General features: G+C 44.3%; 1 long non-coding RNA gene across 1 annotated transcript; it reads right to left on the bottom strand.

The window, feature by feature from the left end:
• Positions 1–395: 395 nt before the first annotated feature.
• On the bottom strand, positions 396–21,052 carry LOC125727332 (uncharacterized). The gene is made up of 3 exons (XR_007388698.1): positions 20,811–21,052; positions 16,251–16,410; positions 396–604 (listed from the first exon to the last, which is right to left on the bottom strand). It is a non-coding gene; the product is annotated as an uncharacterized LOC125727332 (long non-coding RNA).
• Positions 21,053–22,166: the final 1,114 nt, after the last annotated feature.

The raw sequence follows: 22,166 nt of genomic DNA, 5'->3' as shown, positions 1-22,166 counted from the left end.
ATTCCCTGCTAAATCAGAAGTCAGAAGCCGCTGGTGTAGATCCAAATTCAGTCTTTATTGCAACAATTAAGTTACAACCAAGGCCGGACACTTAAAGTAAAACCCTAAGATCTAGGGAAATTCCACTCCCAGCCCGCCACAGGCGCGGCCCCCCTTCGGGGTCCATGGCTGACATGGCTCACAAACTATCAACACTCAGAATCAACCAACAGCAATGAACTCCCCAGGATACATTGCATATATTATCAGGAATACATAATCTACCAGGAGTACATCACCTACCACAAGCTCATTACATAAACATATACGGCTAATGCAAAGATAACTGAAAGGTTAACTGATAACACTGTAGATTACTATAACAGGCACTCTGTCATGAGCAGGAAAGTCCCAGGTGTCGTGGGCGGCAGGCAGGCTGCAGCGTTTCCAACATGGAGTATTCACAGGCGGTACGGCCGAACTTCAGCTATGGGCAGGAGCGTATCCAAGGTGTCTATGTCGCCATCCGTTTCCGTGTTGGTCCAGGAGGTTGCCGCTCCAAACGGTCCTCCCACCACTCTAAACATTGCAGCTATAGTCGCCTGCTGAGACAGCGCTCTTCCCACTAGGGAGCGAACAAGAGGAACTACACAACAAAAGATTAGTAGCAAAGCAAGAATGAACACAGCACGCACACAGAGTGCTTTCATAAGGGCTTACTGCCAACTACCCCACATATTATAGCACCAGTCAAACAACCCGTCATGTTGTCCCGAATTTCTCGCCATCTCATCCTGTAACCCCTGCAACTTTCTCATACCCTCAGTAAATGAAACATCCAGGGCTGTATTATTGGGAATAAATGTACAGCACTGATCCCCGAACAGCACACACACTCCCCCTTTTTCAGCCAGGAGCCAATCCAGGGCCATCCTGTTCTGTCATGCCATCAGACTGGTGGCCTGAAGCTGCCCCCCAGAGATGCGAGTGCCTCCTGAGTATAGTTGGTAAACCTCTGCTGATTATAGTACAAATAATTTTTCCATTCCACATTTTTGTTAACAGTAGGCCAAATTAATATTGATTCAAACCCTGCAGCTATCTCACGTCTCACCTTATATTTCTCTGGAATGCCCCTCGGCTGGCATATGGCATCTATATACACACTGGGATCATCTTCGCAGCTCGTAACAAACCTGTGGGACCTAGAGGGCTGTTTGTCAATATCCACCTGGCTAGCTAACATCCCCCTAGTGCAGAGGCCTCCACAATTATTGGGGAGAGGAGGCCTCAATCCTCCCTCCTGACCACACAGCCACCACGTATCTGCCAGAGGTACGCTCTGGTTCTCTAATGCATCCAGCGGAATGACATCTGAGTCCTCTATAGGCCTGTGTGGGGGGCTGACGTCTGAGTCCTCTATAAGCCTGTGTGAGGGGACCGACGTCTGAGTCCCCTATAGGCCCGTGTGAGGGGCCGACGTCTGAGTCCTCTATAGGCCTGTGTGGGGGGCTGACGTCTGAGTCCTCTATAGGCCCGTGTGAGGGGCTGACGTCTGAGTCCCCTATAGGCCCGTGTGAGGGGCCGACGTCTGAGTCCTCTATAGGCCTGTGTGGGGGGCTGAAGTCTGAGTCCTCTATAGGCCTGTGTGGGGGGCCGACGTCTGAGTCCTCTATAGGCCCATGTGAGGGATTGACGTCTGAGTCCTCTATAGGCCTGTGTGAGGGGCCGACGTCTGAGTCCTCTATAGGCCTGTGTGTGGGGCTGACGTCTGAGTCCTCTATAGACCTGTGTGGGGGGCTGACGTCTGAGTCCTCTATAGGCCTGTGTGGGGGGCCGACGTCTGAGTCCTCTATAGGCCTGTGCGAGGGATTGACGTCTGAGTCCTTTATAGGCCTGTGTATACATCAAATATCATATATATCCATCCATCCATCCATCCATCCATTTTCCAAATCACTTATCCTACTGGGTTGCGGGGGGTCCGGACCCTATCCCGGAAGCAATGGGCACGAGGCAGGGAACAACCCAGGATGGGGGGCCAGCCCATCGCAGGGCACATTCACACATCATTCAAATATCATATATATGATTTATTAAATTTAGATTTAAGTTTGCAGTCAATTCAATTTCCACGTTTCTCAATTTTCACGTTGCCTTTTTAAACGCAATTATGTGAATTTTAAGTAAAAATGTAGAATAAAATTATATCGTGATAATTATCAATATCATTTCCTATGAAAAAAACTTTACTAATGTACAATATTGCCCAGCCATAGGCTGATTTCAAAATTGATTTATATATTGTCTGTCTGTCATTATACATAAGAACATAAGAACATAAGAACTATACAAACGAGAGGAGGCCATTCGGCCCATCAAGCTCGCTTGGGGAGAACTAAACTAATAGCTCAGAGTCGTTAAAATCTTATCTAGCTCTGATTTAAAGGAACCCAAGGATTCAGCTTGCACTACATTATCAGGAAGGCTATTCCATACTCTGACTACACACTGTGTAAAGAAGTGCTTCCTTAAATCCAGCTTGAAATGTTCTCCCGCTAATTTCCACCTATGGCCACGAGTCCGTGTATTTAAACTAATGCTGAAGTAACTATTTGGTTGAACAGCATCCAAACCTGTTAGAATCTTATATACCTGGATCATGTCCCCCCTCAGTCTCCTTTGCTTGAGACTGAACAGATTTAGCTCAAGTAACCGTTCCTCGTATGACATTCCTCTAAGACCAGGAATCATTTTTGTGGCCCTACGCTGCACCTTTTCTAAGGCCACAATGTCCTTTTTAAGATATGGTGACCAAACCTGCACACAATATTCTAGGTGAGGTCTCACCAAGGAATTGTATAATCTTAGCATTACCTCCCTTGACTTAAACTCCACACACCTGGAGATATACCCCAACATCCTATTGGCCTTTTTTATTGCTTCCCCACACTGGCGAGAATGGGACATGGAAGCATCAACATACACACCAAGGTCTTTCTCATGATCAGCTACCTTTATTTCAGTGACACCCATGAAATACCTGTAGTTTATATTTCTGCTCCCTAGATGGAGTACCTTACATTTATCGACGTTAAATTTCATCTGCCAGGTATCGGCCCAGTCACTAATTAAATCAAGATCCCGCTGTAGCTGCTGAGCCACTAATTCAGTATCTGCTACACCACCCACCTTGGTGTCATCTGCAAATTTCACCAGTTTACTGTATATATTGGTATCCATATCATTTATGTAAATTAGGAACAATAGTGGTCCTAAAATCGAACCCTGCGGTACCCCACTATGAACGCAAGTCCACTGTGACATTGTGCCTCTTATAACTACTCGCTGTTTCCTATCTGTTAACCAGTTATCAATCCAGGTCGCTACGGTACCTAAAATACCTGTCGCTTTGAGTTTAAGTAGGAGCCTCTTGTGGGGGACAACATCAAAAGCCTTTTGGAAATCTAAGTAGATGACATCATAGGCCTTCTTATCATCAACTTCCTGAGTAGCGTCCTCAAAAAACTCCAACAGATTTGTTAAACAGGATCTACCTCTCCTAAATCCATGCTGGCTATCCCGCAAAATGTTATTGGAGTCCAGGTAATCTACCATTTTCTCTTTGATTATAGCCTTCATAACTTTACCAGTTATATAAGTTAGACTGATTGGCCTATAGTTAGACAAATTACTTCTATCCCCTTTTTTGAAAATAGGCGTTATGAAGGCGTGCTTCCAATCAGAAGGTACCACACCTTCAGATAAGGATTTTTGAAACAGTAAAGTTAAGGGTCGGCAAATAATATCCCTCATCTCTTTTAACACTATAGGTAAGATGCCATCAGGGCCCTGTGATTTATTTATTTTGAGCTTAGCTAGGCTTTGCAAAACATCTGCTTCAGTTATATATATATTAGCTATAGACAATGCTGGATAGGTAATAACTGGTAAATTACTAAGGTCCTCAACAGTGAATACCCGTGCAAAACTATCATTGAACTCATTTACTATATCAATGTCGTTTACTATTATAAGACCCTTACTATCCTGCAGATTAGTAATTTCAGGTTTTAGAGCTCTTTTAGAGTTAAAATACTGGAAGAAACTTTTAACGTCATCCTTAGCTTCCAATGCAACCATCCTTTCGACATTTCTTTTAGCTCGTCTAATATCATTTTTTAACTCAGCCTGTAGACTTAGATATTCCTGCTTAATTCTGTCATCATCAGTTATTTTCCATTGCTGGAACAAAGCCCTTTTCCTCCTTACTTTATGCTTTATTTCCCTAGTAAACCACCTAGGTTTCAATTTCCTAGATTTATTCTTGCTGGAAACAGGTATGAAGTCCTCTTGCACTTGCAATAATGTGCTTTCAAAAAATTCCCAGGCCTCTTCAACAGTTTTGTTATTTAACTCCATCCAGTTCACAGTTTCTAGTTTTAGTCTCATACACTTAAAGTCAGCCTTCCTAACATTATATATTTTTGATTTGGACTTAGCTCTTCGAACACTAAACTTAACCTCAAATTTGACCATGTTATGATCGCTACTGTCAAGTGGTTCTAAAACGTCTAATTTACCAATCCTGTCCTGGTTATTAGAGAGAACAAGATCAAGAATGGCATCTCCCCTGGTAGGGGTGTTAACAAACTGAGTAAAAAAACAATCCTGTACTAATTCCATCATCTCCAGTTCATTTTCAGAAGAGCCAGTGACAATGTCCCACTGCATTCCTGGTAGATTAAAATCACCCATAACTATCACATAATTTTTATTGCTCATAGTCCTAATATCACTGTATAACAATCTGCTTTCCTCAGCAGCTATATTAGGTGTTCTGTAACAAACACCGACAATTAGGCTATTTGAGTTTTTAGCATCTAATTTTACCCATATTGCTTCCGTAGTTTTATTTATATCAGTAAGTTCCCTTGCCTGCAAGTTTTCCTTTACATATACTGCAACACCACCTCCCTTTTTTCCTATACGATCCTTACGGAACAACGTGTAACCATCCATATTATATTCTTGACCATCCTTTTCACTCAACCACGTTTCAGTTATTCCTATAATATCATAAGAGTCCGATGAGATAAAAGCCTCTAAACCATAAATTTTATTCCTAATACTTCTGGCGTTTAAATACAGACAACAAAGGGTAGGCCTATTATGGTGCCCACTTACAATATGATTATTTGGGGCTTTCCGTTTCCCCCCACTGACATAGTTAACTAACCTCCCTGCCCCCCCAGTCCCTAGTTTAAACATTCCTCAACTACTCTACACATACGCCTCCCCAATACACTGGTTCCCCTCTGGTTCAGGTGCAACCCATCCGGCTTGAACAGGTCCCACCTGTTCCAGAAGGTCCTCCAATGCCCCATAAACCTAAACCCCTCTTTCCTACACCATCCTTTTAGCCACGCATTTAATTTCCTTATTTCAGCTAACTTAGCCTGACTTGCACGTGGCACGGGGAGTATTTCGGAGAATACCACCGTGGACGTTCTGCTTCTAAGCTTATTGGCAACTTCTATAAATTTATCCTGCAGAACAGCCCTTCTACCCTTGCCTATGTCGTTGGTGCCAACATGCACCACGACAACTGGATCCACCCCAGCTGGGGCCAAAAGCTTATCCACACGATCTGGAAGGTCTCCTACCTGGGCACCAGGCAGGCAAGACACCGTACGGGACCCTCTATCACGCGTGCACACATAACTGTCTACTCCCCTAATAATGGAATCCCCCACTACCACAACCTCCCTCTTCCTGGGGGGAGGGGGCTCCTCAGTGCCCAAGGGCCCACCTGCCTCCCCAGTCCGTTCCGGCTCTAAAGCTGGAAGAACCTGAAACCTGTTCGACACAGTCACCTCAGGTGATGCCGCCTCTGCAACGTGTGTACGCCCTTTCCTGCGTCTACGACCTACGGTCACCCAGCTCTCTCGACCTCTCTGCTCTTCATTCTCCCCCCTCCCGGCTAGTAGCGTACACACCTTCTCCCTAAAAGGCGTATTAACTTGCTCCTCTAACTCACTGTTGCATTGGATGAGAGCCGGTTGCTCCTCAAGGTCGCGAACTTTGACCATGAGCGAGTCCACTAGCTTACATCGCTCGCAGATGAAGTCCGACTGGACACTAACGTCCAGAAGGGCAAACATGTTGCAAACGCAACACTGAGCCGGCCCCATAATTAACTAACTCACTATGACCCCGTACTCCCAGCCCAGTAAATTTATATAGCGTATTTAACTTTAAAGATTAATTAGCGTACCGTTAAATGCAATAAAGTGCCGAGTACACTAAAATAAGTTTCTTGGGTTGAAACGGAACTTAATTATTATTTTTATTTAAAATTTTAAATTAACGATAAATTTACTACTACTTACCAAAAGAACTTCTGCCTGAACCAAGTATGAACTAAAAACAAAACGAAATCGAAGTTGCTCTTGGGAGGTCGAAAAACCACAAAAACCTTGCAGAATTAATCAGGATAAAACATATAAAACGATAAACAATAAAAACTATACGATTAGGAAGCAATCAGTCCCGTGTAGATGATCAGCCAGAAAATACTTGCATTCATCTAAACTTTTATAAACTTTAAACTGCCTTTGCTTGCTGGCCTGTGGGCTGATGGACAAACTTGAATGCCTTACAGGATAGGATAGGATGCACATTCTTTATTGTCCATTAAATCCCTCTATCAAGTGTCAATAGGCTCCAAACAACCAAATGTAATTCAGAAATAACCCAAAATAAAAAAATAATAAATAAATAAAGACTAACCAAAGTAACTTAACTGTCCCCCTCAGTTATCAGTCATCAGTCAGTCATCACCCTGACTAAACTGTATAATGAGCAGATGGGACTGTCAGTACATGGTTAGATCGTGTTTAATACAACAACTGGAATACTGCATACAAGGCACAAAAGCACTGTGGGAAATAGAGCATTATGGGAACAGTAGTTCTATTATTACACCTCCTCCTTTTAGCTTAAGTCAAATGTGCTGTGTACCTTTTGACATTAATTTCTATTACTGCTATCAACAACCTCCTTCTCTCTTTCTCTCTCTCTTCTACTGAACTTCCCTCTTTGTTCACAAGTCCATTCTGTCAGGTGGTTTTCCAGTCAACTTGAACTAGTAACAGTCCCTGTAGGCCAAAGATGACCTTTATCAGTCTCTACCACATATGGTCTAGGAGTATCTGCAAGTCTGACGACTCCCAGCAGTCCCTTCTGTGGTAATCCAAACTGTCTGACCAGATGTCAGTTCTGCGAGAGGTCTGGAGCGGAGTCTGCGGTTGTAGTGTTTTGCCTGCTGACGCCTTCTCTCCTCATCCTGCTTGCGAAAAACTTGCAGATCTGGCCATTTAGGACCCAGCTGTCCACCATCTGGCTAATCTGTGCTGTGATACCGGGCCACCATACTGACAGTGTAGCTCTGGCTCGGCATTTTGTAATTCCCTGATAGCCTTCATGCAGACGCTGAAGAACATCCGCTCTCAAGGGGGGAGGTATCACAAGTCCTTCTCCCTTCATGAGAAGGTCGTGAACAAGGTGAAAATCCATTCTGCGCTGCCAGTATGGTTTAATGTCTGGATCTAACTTACATCTCTCTGGCCATTCTGTGAAACAGTGGTTTGTCACTTGTCTGCATACGTCGTCTTCTTTCTGCGCTGTCTTTATCTCCTCCAGCCTTTTGTCTCCACGTCTTTCTCTAGCTGAAGATGCCGTTCAATCAAAATGAATATTTTACTCACTTATCTTTTGGTCTTTTATGATTCCATGTGTACCACCTCCAAATTATTTTGAAGATTTGAATTTCATTGTATCCAAATTAATTTGGAACGGCAGACAACCCAGGAAACGCTTCTCAGTTTTACAGCGCACCAAATCAGACGGTGGCCTCGCCCTCCCTGATTTTAAGCTCTAGCATTGGGCATTTCAAATTAGGGCTATGCGCACTTGGACAGACGCAGGCAGTGTAGTGTCGTGGAGAGGTATTGAATCGGCTATAGTGCATCCCCACGGACTCCAGGACTTACCTTTCCCAGGGGTAGGTCTTCGTAAATCACGACGCAAACTTGGTTGTATCTTTTCATCCACCTTAGCTGCATGGTACAACGCCGAAAAAGTAATAGGTCAACAATCTCCTTTATGGAACAATTTCCACTTTCTGTCAGACTATAAAGCTTTTGTTTGTCCCCCCTGGTCATCCAAGGGGGTTTTCACATTTTCTAATACGTTTGATGCGAATGTTGTGCGCACATTCCAGGACATTCAAAAATAATACAGTCTGCCTGGCTTCTCATTTTTCTTCGACATCAGGCTACGATCCACAATGAAGGCCTATGCTGTGCCATGGAATTCTGTCTTAGATGATCACCCAATGTTTAGCTGGATCGATCCTGTCGAGGCATCTAAAGGCACAGTCACAAACATTTACAACAATTTACTCCTTAACGTTCATAAGCCTTTGAAGATTCTGTCAAAATGGGATTTAGAACTTTCTAGGTTAGGATTCCACCCGGTTTGGGAAACAGTGCGGTCGAATCTTTGCCTTACTTCCAAAAACCTTAGTTATGTACGTATTCACTTTAAAACTATCCATCGTTTCTATTGTAACCCTACAAACGGTATCTCATCAAACCTGCTCCCCATCCATACTGCAGCATTTGCAACACTGACACTACCGGTACGTTTCTACATGTTCTGGGACTGTCCAGTGACCCAACATTTATGGAAGCTTGTCACTCGTGTGTAATGTGATCTTACTGGACTATACTTTGACATGGAGCCTTGCTTACTATTGCTTAACGATGACTTGATGTACCAGTTCTCATTACGTGATAAAAAACTGTTAAAGGCAGGCTTTACAGCTGCTAAGAAAACCACACTACAGCGATGGATACACCCTGATACAAACCTGAAGCAATTCTGGATTGTCTCATTCCATTACATTGTCTATTTAGAGTATACCACTGCAAAGATTAACAAGGCAAAGCAATCACTGTAAATACCTGGAGGAATATGGCTGCTGCTCTTAAAGAGCTTCTTTGAATGGTCTAGTTTATATGAGTTTGCTACCAACATGTCAAGTGTGAAAAGTTGTTCTGTGTTTCCTTTTCTTTTTTTCTTTTCTTTTTTCTCCTTTCTCTTGCTGCTTTTTTTGTCATTTATTCTTGTGGTATCTCTGTCCTGCATGTGCCTTCTGATAAATTGACGGAATGATAAAATTATAATCACAAAAAAACAGCCTCAACTACAACATTATACATTTTTGCTGTACACAGTATCTTGTCACGGTTGATCAAAACATGATTCACCCCTGTATTCCCATAAAGTGTCCTGTAGGGCCTGGATTAGGTCCACAGCTCTAGCTAGATCAAGGGAAGGTGCTTGAAGCATGTCTGACAGATATTTGGCTTCCCCAAGAATCTTCCTAAGAACTGCTAGAATTCCAATAAAGGTAAGGTCTACTTGTGAAAGCAGGCCCCGTGCATCCACTGATCTCTCCGCACTGCTCTCTCCATCTATCTCATGTAGTACACGCAATACAGCTGGCAGTCTGTCCATCAGATTTTTACATGCATAGTACCTGCATGCCCATCTGGTATCACTGACTTTCTGTAGCTCTCTTGGTGCATCCTGATACATGTCTTGTTGAACTGACAACCATTTCTGGTGAACATAAGACCCTGACATGTACCAATGAAAAAAAACATGAGTTCCATGTGCGATCTTTTCAGGTATCGTGATTTTGTTGAATTGATAGATTAATTGTTGTAGCCAGCGTGCGTATATAAGATCCGGTTGTAGTTGCGTGTGGGACCACCCTGTAATCGGAGACGTGACTCTCCATGTGTCAGTATCTCCTTTTTGGGTCACCCCGTTCAACAGCAGGGCCATATTTAATCTCCTCCTTAGCTTCCGCTTCTAAATGGTCAAAAAGAAAAAATGCTTGATCAGCAGACGACAGAAGCCAGGCCCGCATACAAACTCGACCCTCTTCCTCCCACTCCTCAAAGCTCACACCAGACCTGCCCCCAAACATTGGACGCTTCCAGTCTCTAGAAATAAAAGTAAAATGTTCATTATAGACACGAGGCTAGACCGAAACAGGTGGAGGTGCGGGGGAGGATTGGGTGGCAGTAGAGGGACCTGGAACTTCTGCTCGTTCCTGGTGCAAACGATCATTATCAGGCTGGAGCTGCCCCAACAAATTCCTGAGCTGCTGCACTTCGTCGTCCATAATGACAATAGGACAATAAAACTAGACGGCACAAACGAAGCCCGGCAAACAAAATTTACTCAAAATAGTAGTGGCTCCTGGGAAACTAATGCTGCTGTTTTACTTTGCCTTTCCACTATGACAAATTAAACACCAAAAAATAAAAAATCTCACCTAACCTCCGCAGGGAGCGATCAGGGAGTCACATCTGCACCATGTACTGGTGAAATCCTGCCGACTACGCCCACTCCGATATAAAAGCACACAAATTCATAATCACCGCCCGGGAGACGTGAAGACCATGAACACTGCCTTTATTATTTTGCGTTCAGTTAACACTCCAAAGGAAAAACCAAACAGCAAAGCAATTACTTTAAAAATTACCCACAAATGGTACAAATCAAATCATGTTAGAATAACACTCCAATCACACAAAGAAACCCAAACCCGGCAGCTATTACCTTGGGGTGGGGGGGGGGGACACTGTCAGAAGGTACTCCACAGGGGCACCACATCACATGGCGTAGATACACACACCAGGGGGGTGGGCTAAGAAGGCAGAGCGACCACACAGCGCTATATCGCCAGGACCTACCCCCCCCCCAAACCAGATCCTCACCACCCAACACCAAGCCTCCCCAACGGCGCCCCACGGTTTACGTACAACAAACTAAAAAAAACACATAAATACTTAATACTAATTAAACAGGAAACCCGAAAACAAAATAAAAAACTAAACAAAAGCAGAAAACACAGCAGGACAAAACAGCAGCAATTGTAGTGGCTCAGTATCCCGCCGGCTGCCTGGCTCACGCCGGTCCGGGACACTCCACCAAATCGCCATCCACTGACTGAGTACAAGCGCTATTAAGAGGGAACCTTAAAACGGGAAACAACTGCAAGTGGCTAGATTACCAAGCCCTCGCAAACTGCAGAGATGGAGATGCCCACAACTAGGCTAATTTAGTGAGGAACCTCCCTCAAAGGTACAACGGCGAACACCCGCCTGCTTCAGATCACAAGCCCATGTTCTGAATCACTATTCTACCAACACACAGGTAGAAGATGAAGAACTCTCCTCAAAGTAGTGCTGTCAGTTGGACCTTGTAACATGAATAATCATAGTGGAGAGTTACAATTATTATTTTAATGGGAAGATGTGAGATTTTTATTGGGGGGGGGGGGTCCCACTTTCAGAAACAGCCAGTGAGACTCGTTTACCTCAAACCTTCTGACCATGTGAGTCTCATTAATGAAACCGTATCTTAAGCCCAGCCGGAGCTCACCTCCCCAAGGGTACACTCTACTTTCCCAGAAAATGTCAAGATGTATTCAAATTCAACTCCCAAACCTACTGTCAGTTTTTAGAAGACACTTTCTTCAAGCAGCAGTACAGGATAAAGTCAGCATCTTTCAGGAGGACCATGATTTTTACGCAGGACAATGCTCCATCGCATGCATCGAAGTACTCCACTGCATGGCTAGCCAGTAAAGGCCTTAAGGATGACAAAATAATGACATGCCTCCCTTCCTCACCTGACATAATCCCTATTGAGAACTTGTGGGCCCTGCTTATATGGGAGATTTACAGTGAAAGAAAGCAGTACAGCTCTCTGAACAGTGTCTGGGAGGCTGTGGTTGCTGCTGCACAAAAAGTTAATCGTCAACAGAACAAGAAAATAACAGATTCCATGAATGGAAGACTTATTGCTGTTCAGCAGCCGGACTGCTTGGGGGAAGAAGCTATTGCACAGTCGTGCAGACCTGCTCCTGATGCTGCAGAATCTTCTTCCGGATGGAAGAGGGGTAGTAGACAGTTGGTGGGTGGGATGGTACCGGTCAGTCACAATGCTGGTGCCCTTACGGATGCAGCGGGAAGTGTAAGTGTCCTGCAGGCTGGGGAGAGAGCTGCCGATGATGCACTCAGCGGTCTGCACAGTCTTCTGAAGGGTCTGGACCGCTGAGCGCGTCATCAGCAGCTCTCTCTCCAGCCTGCAGGACACTCACACTTCCTGCTGCGTCCGTAAGGAGGTGGCTATATTGCTCACTAATTGATATTTCATGTCAGAAATGTTTATTTGGAAATTATGTGATGTTTGTTTATTATTCGCACTTTGAAAGATGATAATAAACAAGGTAGATGGGAAAATGTAGGTTTTTCATTTAGTTGCATAATAATTGTGCACACTAATAGTTGTGTAATAATTGTGCACACTAATAGTTGTGTAATAATTCTGCACACAAATAGTTGTGTAATAATTCTGCACACTAATAGTTGTGTAATAATTCTGCACACTAATAGTTGTGTAATAATTCTGCACACTAATAGTTGTGTAATAATTCTGCACACACGTGTTTTCCCCTGATAATGTTCACACATTTCCTTTGCATAACATTCAGGCTTCAGGTTCATTAACATTTTGGACTGACTGATGACACTATATTTGTTTTTTTATTGAAATTAATCCCAAAAATACAACTCGCCTAATAATTGTGAACACAGTGTATTACATTGTGGGAACCAAACGTCCCCCACGATGTGATAAAAACCTTTTGCCATGTAAGGATATTTTCACTCCCCACACCCCACAAGGATAACCTCAATTTCATAAAAAAAAATCTGTGAATAGAATCACAAAACTGAAAATACCTAAAATCTTATATTTTGTTTGCTTACTTATGGTTAAGGTTGGGGCTGGGTAGACTGTCATTGTTGGGATTAGAGTTTTCACGATCGAAACAAATGGAGAGTCCCCACAAAGATATAATTACAAACCTCTGTGTGTGTGCGTGTGTGCGTGCGTGTGTGCGTCTGTGTGTGTGTGCGCGTTAGCGTGCGTGTGTGCGTCTGTGAGTGTGTGCGCATGTTAGCGTGTATGTGTGCGCCTCTGTGTGTGTGTGTGTGCGCGTTAGCGTGTGTGTGCGTCTATGTGTTTGTGCGCATGTTAGCGTGCATATGTGCGCCTCTGTGTGTGTGTGTGTGTGCGAGTTAGAGTGCGTGTGTGCGTCTGTGTGTGTGTGCGCATGTTAGCGGCATTTGCCAAACATGCTTGTAAAGGTGAATTCTGCCAGAGGTCAGTGCTGTGGGTTGGCGTTTGGCTCAGTGGCTTATATCACTATGCTCCTGTGACTAAGGCCCTTAACCCCAAACGCACCAGTGACTGCCTGCGTCTGCCTTCTCAAAGAAACAATTTTAAATTGTTTGACTGTGGAATTTGAGCTTCGTGGGTCCAAACCTGCTTAGTCACACCGCCCTAAGTTTGCTGCTCAACTCGCCGCTTTCTCAATTGTAAGTCGCTTTGCAAAAAAATATCTCCAAAATAAAAGTAAATGCTCTTTTTTGCAGGAGAAAAAATGATCAACATGTGTTTTAAACGGTACAAAAGTGGGTCTGACCTTCATGCAGTTTCAACAAAACGTTGGTGGGGACAAGGGACGTCGTGATATAATGTGATCATACGATTACGTTTGCAGCAAAATAAAAGGACAGTGATAATGGTTCCCAGCAGCACAAACCAAAGACAATCGGATGAAAGCAGAGTGGAATATGGGAGTATGGTAGACGATCCTTTCATAGCATCCAGATTTCTTAATGTTTGCTAGGCTGAGTTTGTTGATATGGCGAGGAGTATGTAAAATGTAAGTCAGTATAAATGTATATACAACAGTAACTATGGTAGATTTCTCTCTGGTAGGTCTCTCTGACCTTACTGCCCTGGGAGAAAAGCCCAGTGTAACATGGGCTAAAATGTAAATGTGTAGTTTTTTAGATCTTAATCTGAAAATCCGTTCTTCATTTTCCCAGAAGGTGGCAGCACATGAACACTGCAAAACTGCAAGCTTGGCTTGTCGCTTTGTATACAATAGTGCGCTATTGTAAGCTCCATACTTTCCCAGAATTACCCTGGACTGCTTCCAGTACGGAAGCCCATAGAATCAGACACGAAGCTCACATAACTTGGCAAGAGGCCCCTGAATTACCTAAAGTGGATGGAGTTTTCACCTTGGCCCATGTGGATTCAGAGCAGACACAAGTGAGCGTGAACCCATGTGTGATTTACAGTAAAAGGTGACTGAACACAATACACAGCCTCTGTAGTGTCTCCACTGTCCAGCAGGGGGTGCCACATGAAAGCTGCCCAGCAGGAGTAAACAGGTTTCCGGAGATGATGCATTGCAGTCCCACAGTCCTCTAGTCTTAAGTGCTCAAATTTTGTGGTCCCTCTATACCTTAGTCTCATAGTCCATAGTGCCCAATTCCCCTTTGCCCCACTTCCATGATCCATAAGTCCCTAGTCTCCTTGTTTCTTAGTCCCATAGTCCCTAACACTGTAGCCCCTTTTCCCCTGGTCCCCTATTCCCTTAGTCCCATAGTCTCCTAGTCCTGTGGCCCCTAATCCCATAGTCCACTACTCCTTAGTCCCCCAGTTCCTACTCCCTATTCACCTTGTATTAAGCAGGGAGCAGGATTCTGAGGCCATCTGATATGCTTTACAATGAAGCTGTGCTAAAACCAGTATATGCATGAGGGTGTTTGCGCTGCCCTGCACTAGACTGGAAGTTCCTGTAAATCACTTATATGGAAGTGCCTGTGGAACACAGATAAAATCCACATGTCTGAGGTGGCTGGCATCTGGTCTTTCTCATGTGTCAGGCCTGCGATGCAGCATTCAAACACATGGTCTCCTTTTACAGCCAGCAGGTTACGCAAACGTACCGCTCAATCGGGGCCAAGTGGACAGCTGTCTGCCATCTCTGATTGGCCGTCGAGTCCACGGACCCCAAAGGTTAAACTGGACACTGGCAGGCGTGTCTGATTCATCAGATTCCCGTCTGCTGGGTTGGGCAGCATCACATTGAGGAAGAACCTCATTGTGTTTTCAGCTACCTGGCATTAGGAGCTGATTACTTCAAGTCATTAGGACTTTTTTCATAGAGATTCTCTAGCTGAACAAGTAGAGTGTTGCATTTATGATGCATTGGTCATGGGTTCAAATCCCCCAAGAATATGCATAAAACATAACCCTTCCCACTGCTGTAAGTCACTTTGGGTAAACAAGTCTGGTAAATGCAAAAGTGTTTCTACAAGTGGTACAACAGCATGCCCTACTGGTCAGATTAAAATGCTGTTTGGATATATTCCATTTCATAATGTGGCTTCTGATTATAACATCAATGTGTAATAGGAATTGATTGGAAACGTATTCACTACTTCTTTTACAAATGTATTTATCTGGACGAATCGGTCCAATTGGTCTCTCTTACCTTAGACCCCTGGGAGAAAAGCTTAGTGTCCATGGGGTTAAATGTAAATGGATATTCTATGTGATGAGTAATATAATCTGGGTTAAGGATGACTCAGATGCAGTAGCTCTGGGAAAGACACAGGCTTTATTAAGGGAATACAGCAAACAACACTTGGAACAACGATGACGGAGCTGAGGAACCATGAGAGCAGGAACATTTATACACAGAAATCACCGACGGGAGAGAGGTGTAGGAGGCTAACAGATCAGGGTGGAGAACGTCAACGATGGGATACAGCTGGGGAGAATTAGGAGAGTTACGGAGGGCCATTAGTGACCTCTGCTGGCCCAAACAGGAGGAGACGGGACAGATCGTCACAAGTACTAAGATGTGATGCATCCATCTTCCAAACACTTATCACAAGGGTATCCCAGAGCCAATTACAGGAAACGCAGGGCACAAAGCTGGGGTCCACCATGGATAGAATGCCATTTAATCACAAGGCACACACAGTTATGGAGTCCGGACAATTTACAGATGCCTGTCAGAGTCGCTGCAGGAAGAAACCCATGTGGGATAAAGAGAGCAAACAAACGCCACACAGACAGCATAGGAGAAGGATGGAAACATTCGACACTGCAGCTGCAAGGCAGCCCTGTTACCCACTGAGCCGCCCCTCACTGGATTCTCATGGTTAAAACAGGACATGATGCCCAATACATTCAAAATGCACATGTGGAGGATTTCAGCCATATGGTTTTGAGTAACTTCTACACCCACGTACCATGTGTGAGATGGAGCCGGCCAGTTCCTCTTATGGTCCAATTCTGCTCATGCGTTACTAAGATTATGGTACTTAGGTCCTCCATCCATCAGATCCTCTTCTCACTGTGGTCATGCTCATCCACTCTGGACACTGTACGCTTGGTAAAAGACTCTCATCTCTGTATCCTTGGTAGCGAAACAAAAAGGGGGTTTGCTGAACTAGATGGGCTGAGACTGGAAACAAAGAGGATCGTGAGGGATCACAAATGGGGGGACTGGCAACCGGGAAGGTCACAGGCAGCAGGAAGGTTTAACATCAATGACCGAGACAAATAGATACTTAAATGCAAAGACTAACGAGGGGCAACAAGCAACAGGCATGAATCATGAGGGTCACGCTATTGAGGAGACAGGAGGGTCAGGCAGGTGTGAAGGGTAGGACATGACAGTGGTCATGTGACACGGGCTGTTACTGTCACCATGAGGAAGCGCAGGAATGTAAACAGCTTGGAAAAGGCAGCTGGTGTTTTTCTCCTTTATTTCTGTGTGAGCCTATAGTGGGTCCCATGTTGGATGGGATCCTGTCTCTACTGCGTGTCAGTCGTAAGCGGATCACACTTCTTACCGTTAGGGTGATGCCTGTGGTTCAGTGGCTTGCAAAAGTATTCGGCCCCCTTGAACTTTTCCACATTTTGTCACATTACGGCCACAAACATGAATCAATTTTATTGGAATTCCACGTGAAAGACCAATACAAAGTGGTGTACACGTGAGAAGTGGAACGAAAATCATACATGATTCCAAACATTTTTTACAAATAAATAACAATAATAGCAAATAGCAAAGTGGGGTGTGCGTAATTATTCAGCCCCCTTTGGTCTGAGTGCAGTCAGTTGCCCATAGACATTGCCTGATGAGTGCTAATGACTAAATAGAGTGCACCTGTGTGCAATCTAATGTCAGTACAAATACAGCTGCTCTGTGACGGCCTCAGAGGTTGTCTAAGAGAATATTGGGAGCAACAACATCATGAATTCCAAAGAACACACCAGACAGGTCAGGGATAAACTTATTGAGAAATTTAAAGCAGGCTTAGACTACAAAAAGATTTCCAAAGCCCTGAACATCCCACGGAGCACTGTTCAAGCAATCATTCAGAAATGGAAGGAGTATGGCACAACTGTAAACCTACCAAGACAAGGCCGTCCACCTGAACTCACAGGCCGAACAAGGAGAGCACTGATCAGAAATGCAGCCAAGAGGCCCATGGTGACTCTGGACGAGCTGCAGAGATCTACAGCTCAGGTGGGGGAATCTGTCCATAGGACAACTATTAGTTACAGGACAACCTGTAGTAGGACTTGTAGTCTTTCAGGCACTCGGCCCCAGATTTTTAATTACTTTGACTTTATATCTGAATCCGAATGTGGCCATTAGCAATGTCATATATATATATATATATATATATATATATTCAGGACGCTAATTGTCGCACTGCCTTTATTGTTATTTATTCTATCCTACTGCCTTTATTGGCCCTACTACTCCATTCCGTTGTGCTCATACACAATGACAGTAAAGTTGACTTTGACTTATGAAGTGAGAAGGCCATGGATAGAGAAGTTGTGCTAATGCTAACTGTGACTACAGCGGTCAGATTTATTGGACCCAGCTGATGGGTTCCACAAGTCCCCACGTGATCTGAGCCACAGATACAGCTAAACTGTCTGACAACAAGCCAGTGAAGTCAAACAGCCTGCAGGGCCAGTCACCCCATCTGGGCGCAGGAGCCCAAAACAGAACAAAGGCTTTTGTTTTCTGACTTTGACTCACAATCGGGCAAATAGTGATAAATCAGCCTCCCCCCTGAGAGTTACCCCAAAACACATCACTTTAGTTCACTGTCTTTCACACGTTGTTCTGTTGATCATGTCCCCAAGAGGGAAGCCAGACTTTCCCAGAATGGCAGCTGCTCACTGTAACATGCATTAAGAGACTGAAAAGTGCTGGTGAACATCCTGCCTGGACGCCGGCCACTGCGATGGTGTACATGAATAGGGTAAATGGAATGATATATGTGGACTTTCATGGAATATAAACTGTGAATCGCCCATCTATCCAGCAAACCCCACTATAACAGTAATACCACCCAGTCCACCCGCCTGCATCCTGAAATATCACCTGAAATATCAGGCGAAACATCAACACAAGCAGATAGCTTTCATATTAATGCAATGGGAGCAGAAACAGCTGTGGGCTGGCCCCCCATCCTGGGTTGTTCCCTGCCTCGTGCCCATTGCTTCCGGGATAGGCTCCGGACCCCCCGCGACCCAGTAGGATAAGCGGTTTGGAAAATGGATGGATGGATGGATATATATATATATATATATATATATATATATATATATTAGGCAGTCACATAAACTTTTAAAATGATCTCCATGTTGATTTAAACCTATGATATTATGTCTGTCAAACTGTTTGCCCTTAACCGTTTCAAAATCTCTCCTAAAGTCATCCCAGTATTGGCAGTATTTTCAATATACTCATGTATTTTTTGACATGACCACTAGCTCACCTCATATAGCTAATCAGTACCTCAGTGACTTTATAAAACTAGTTTCATTAATTAATTGAGCTGGTCGTGAAACTTAACAAATACATCAAATGGCCGAGGTGAACCTGAGGAGAGGTTTAGGAACCATATTGGTGTTCATCTAGCCATCCAACAAGATATCAGTAACTTTTTGGAGAACATAAGAAATTCCTTTTAGTTTTTTTGTTTTACTCATAATTTGCACATGTTCTAATATTAAATTTTGTTTTTAATACTGAGAAAATATAAATTTACTACCCAGATAAATAGCTTTAAACATTTCCTATGACTCCCTAAGACTTTTGCACAGTACTGTATATATCTCAGGATTCCTAATGAAACAGGATTTATGTATTTTTTTCTGGTAATTGGTAATCACCTACACTACTTCATTGATGATCAGGTGCTTTTCTGTTGTTGTACTAACGTGCCTTATTAAGATTTTATGTTATTTATGTTTACTTAGTTAATATATGATTAATTTGATTATGTTACTATCTTTACTAAGTTACCTCAGGACCGCTGTAGGTTTTGAGTTAATAAACTGTCTGCCGTCTGCCGCCCCCTGCTGGCCAAAGCGTCGCCGCTGCGATATCAGGCTGCTGCGCTCAGTGAGCAGAGAGCGCGGATTAAGTCTGTTACTCAGTTACGTTCTGGGCAGCGCGGAACCGGGACATTAATGGGATAGAATAGGAAGCCTTTATTGTCAGTGTACAGGTAGCAAATACAATATATAGACAGAAATATAAAATATACATATAGAGGGGAGGGGAAAAGCTCCCCCCACTCATCAGGCTTAGATTTCATTACATTTTATTTTATTCAGAATCAGAATTCACTCCATTGGTACAACTGCATGTACTATGAATTTGTTTAGGCAGTTTTGGTGCATTAACAGCCAACATAGAACATAAGTCAGAGAAAAACAGTCATTTTGTATGTTTGTTCAGCTTACAGAACCCAATTACTTGTTTTATTAACATACATCACACTTCAGACAGAGTAAAAGGGGTTATACTGGTTATAAAGCAGATGTGGCGTTACTGAGGGAGGAAGTAGCGAGGGAATACGGAAATGGACAACCCGACTACGCCACTCTGGGAATTTCACCCAGAGAATTAGAATACCGGAGTTCAAAACCCACTCCAATATAAAAGGACACAGATTCGTGATCACCATAGGGGAGACGCGAAGACCATAAACACTCCCTTTATTAGGCTGCTGTAAATTAACACTCAACATAAAAACACAAAGAAACCAAAATCACAGCACAAAGAATACAAATCAAATCATGTTTAAAACACTCCAATCACACGACCAAAAAAAGGAAACCCAAACCAGGCAGCTGTTATCGGGAGGGGAATGGGAGGCGTACAGTCAGACAACACTCCAAGGGGTCCCGCAGTACATGACGCACGTACATCCACCCAAGGGGTGGGCTAAAAGAAAGCAACGCGACTACGCAGCACGGTATCGCCCGACACGGATCCTCACCGCCCAGCACCAAGCCTTCCCCACGACACCCCCCCAATTTACATTCAATAAATAAAACACATTAATCCTTAAAAACCAATTAAAACATGAAACAAAACATAAAACATCCGGGCAAAACAGCAGCAATTGTAGTGACTTAGTATCCCGTTGATGGTCTGGCTCACGTCGGTCCGGGACACTCCAAGTCGCGATCCACTGGCAGATTACACGCGGTAAAAGTTGGAAAACCTTAAAAGCGGAAGCAACCGCAAGCTGCTAGATTTACCAAGCCCTTGCAACTGCAGCGTTGGATATAGCCACAACTTCCGGAAAAGGAGATACTGGCGCACGGAGAGTCACGTCACGCTTACAAATCAGTCACACACGCAACCACAACCGGGTCCTATATACGCGTGCTGATTGCTTAATTGTTGCAGCCAGGTTAATGAAATTACCATGCCCCAACCAGATCGCACCCTCCAGCTCCACCTCATTACACAGAGATTTTACCTTTTTGCCACGGAGAAGCAGCGACATGTGAGACTCTGATATGGTAAAAATGATTCCTCCAGCACACAGTGAGCTATCCCAGCATGCACAGCGACACGGGGGAGTTTGGATAAACCCCAAACCCTGGATAGAGGGACTCAGTGAATGAGGAGGTGAATCTGTGCAGGGGGGTCAGTCCATCAGAGGAGACTCTGTAGAAGGTCAGAGCACCAGCCCCCCAGTCCAGATACACTCCTACTCTGCGGGAGCCTGTGGGCTTTATGGGTATGAGAGTCTATTATTGTCACAATTATTATTGTGACAGACAGAGTGTCTGTGAGGAGAGCAGATCAGACTCCATGACTTGTCATTGGCTCCAAGCCCACAGCCCCTCAGTCCTTTCCTCCTGATCCCTTTATAAGTCACTCCTATCAGGGCTCCATTTCCACTCCACTCAGCCTCCCAGTAACAGCGACCAGTCAGACTCTCTCTGCACAGAACTTGGCTCCAGCTGTCAAATCTCTCTGGATGATCAGGATATGGCTGCTCTGCCCCCCCTGTCACCTTCCTGTTCCCCCCTGACAGAGACAGGAGTCTGTTTGCTGTGTTGGGATCCAGAGTCAGCTGGCAGGAGTCTGTAGGCAGGAGGAAGAGCCATTAATCCCATGACGAAGCCCAGCATCTCCATCATTATCACTGTCACACCTCACACACTCACTCACACAGAACTCGCTCCAATACACACATTTTATTCCCAATACACTCATGTAGCCGCCCGAGTCTGCGGCGCTCCGGCTGCCCCCTGCGCTGTGAGACACGCCGCGCTGAGAGACTCGCTGGGGCCGAACTGCACTTTAGCCTGCGCTCTATTATTCTGTACGATACATAAAATATAAAAAGTCAAATATGTGAATTACCTCAGGAAATGTCGGTCGCCCGCGCGACGCCGGTGGGAAGACGCACCAAAATGACGCGCGTGTTAAATTAATAGGCTTAATTACAGGTAAATAAAATTACAAACAGCATTCATCAAACATATTAACCATAAAATTACACAACAAAGATTACCACTAAAAGTGAGTTTGTCTTTAGGTCACAATATGAACGTCTTTTAATCCACTTTGGACACACACCTCTCTCCAGCAGCGCGCTGACGCGACGCTCCCAACGCGGACGCATCTAGGCTGGTTCTCCGCAAAGCGCAGCACTCGCGTATTACACCGCGTATGCGTACATGGAAACGTTCATATTTCTCTGGTCAAGCTGTGTACTTTACACATGCGCACGTGCCCTATTTAAGTATTATTAGTAGTAATTCTGATATTCCCTGCACACGTACCACGGCCGCGAGGTCTCTGTATGTTTCCCTACGTTTTA

This window comes from Brienomyrus brachyistius, unplaced genomic scaffold, assembly GCF_023856365.1.
Source record: "Brienomyrus brachyistius isolate T26 unplaced genomic scaffold, BBRACH_0.4 scaffold93, whole genome shotgun sequence".
NCBI lineage: Eukaryota > Metazoa > Chordata > Actinopteri > Osteoglossiformes > Mormyridae > Brienomyrus > Brienomyrus brachyistius.
The sequence above is the reverse complement of the archived record's forward strand: the minus strand, read 5'-3'. Positions and strand labels throughout refer to the sequence as shown.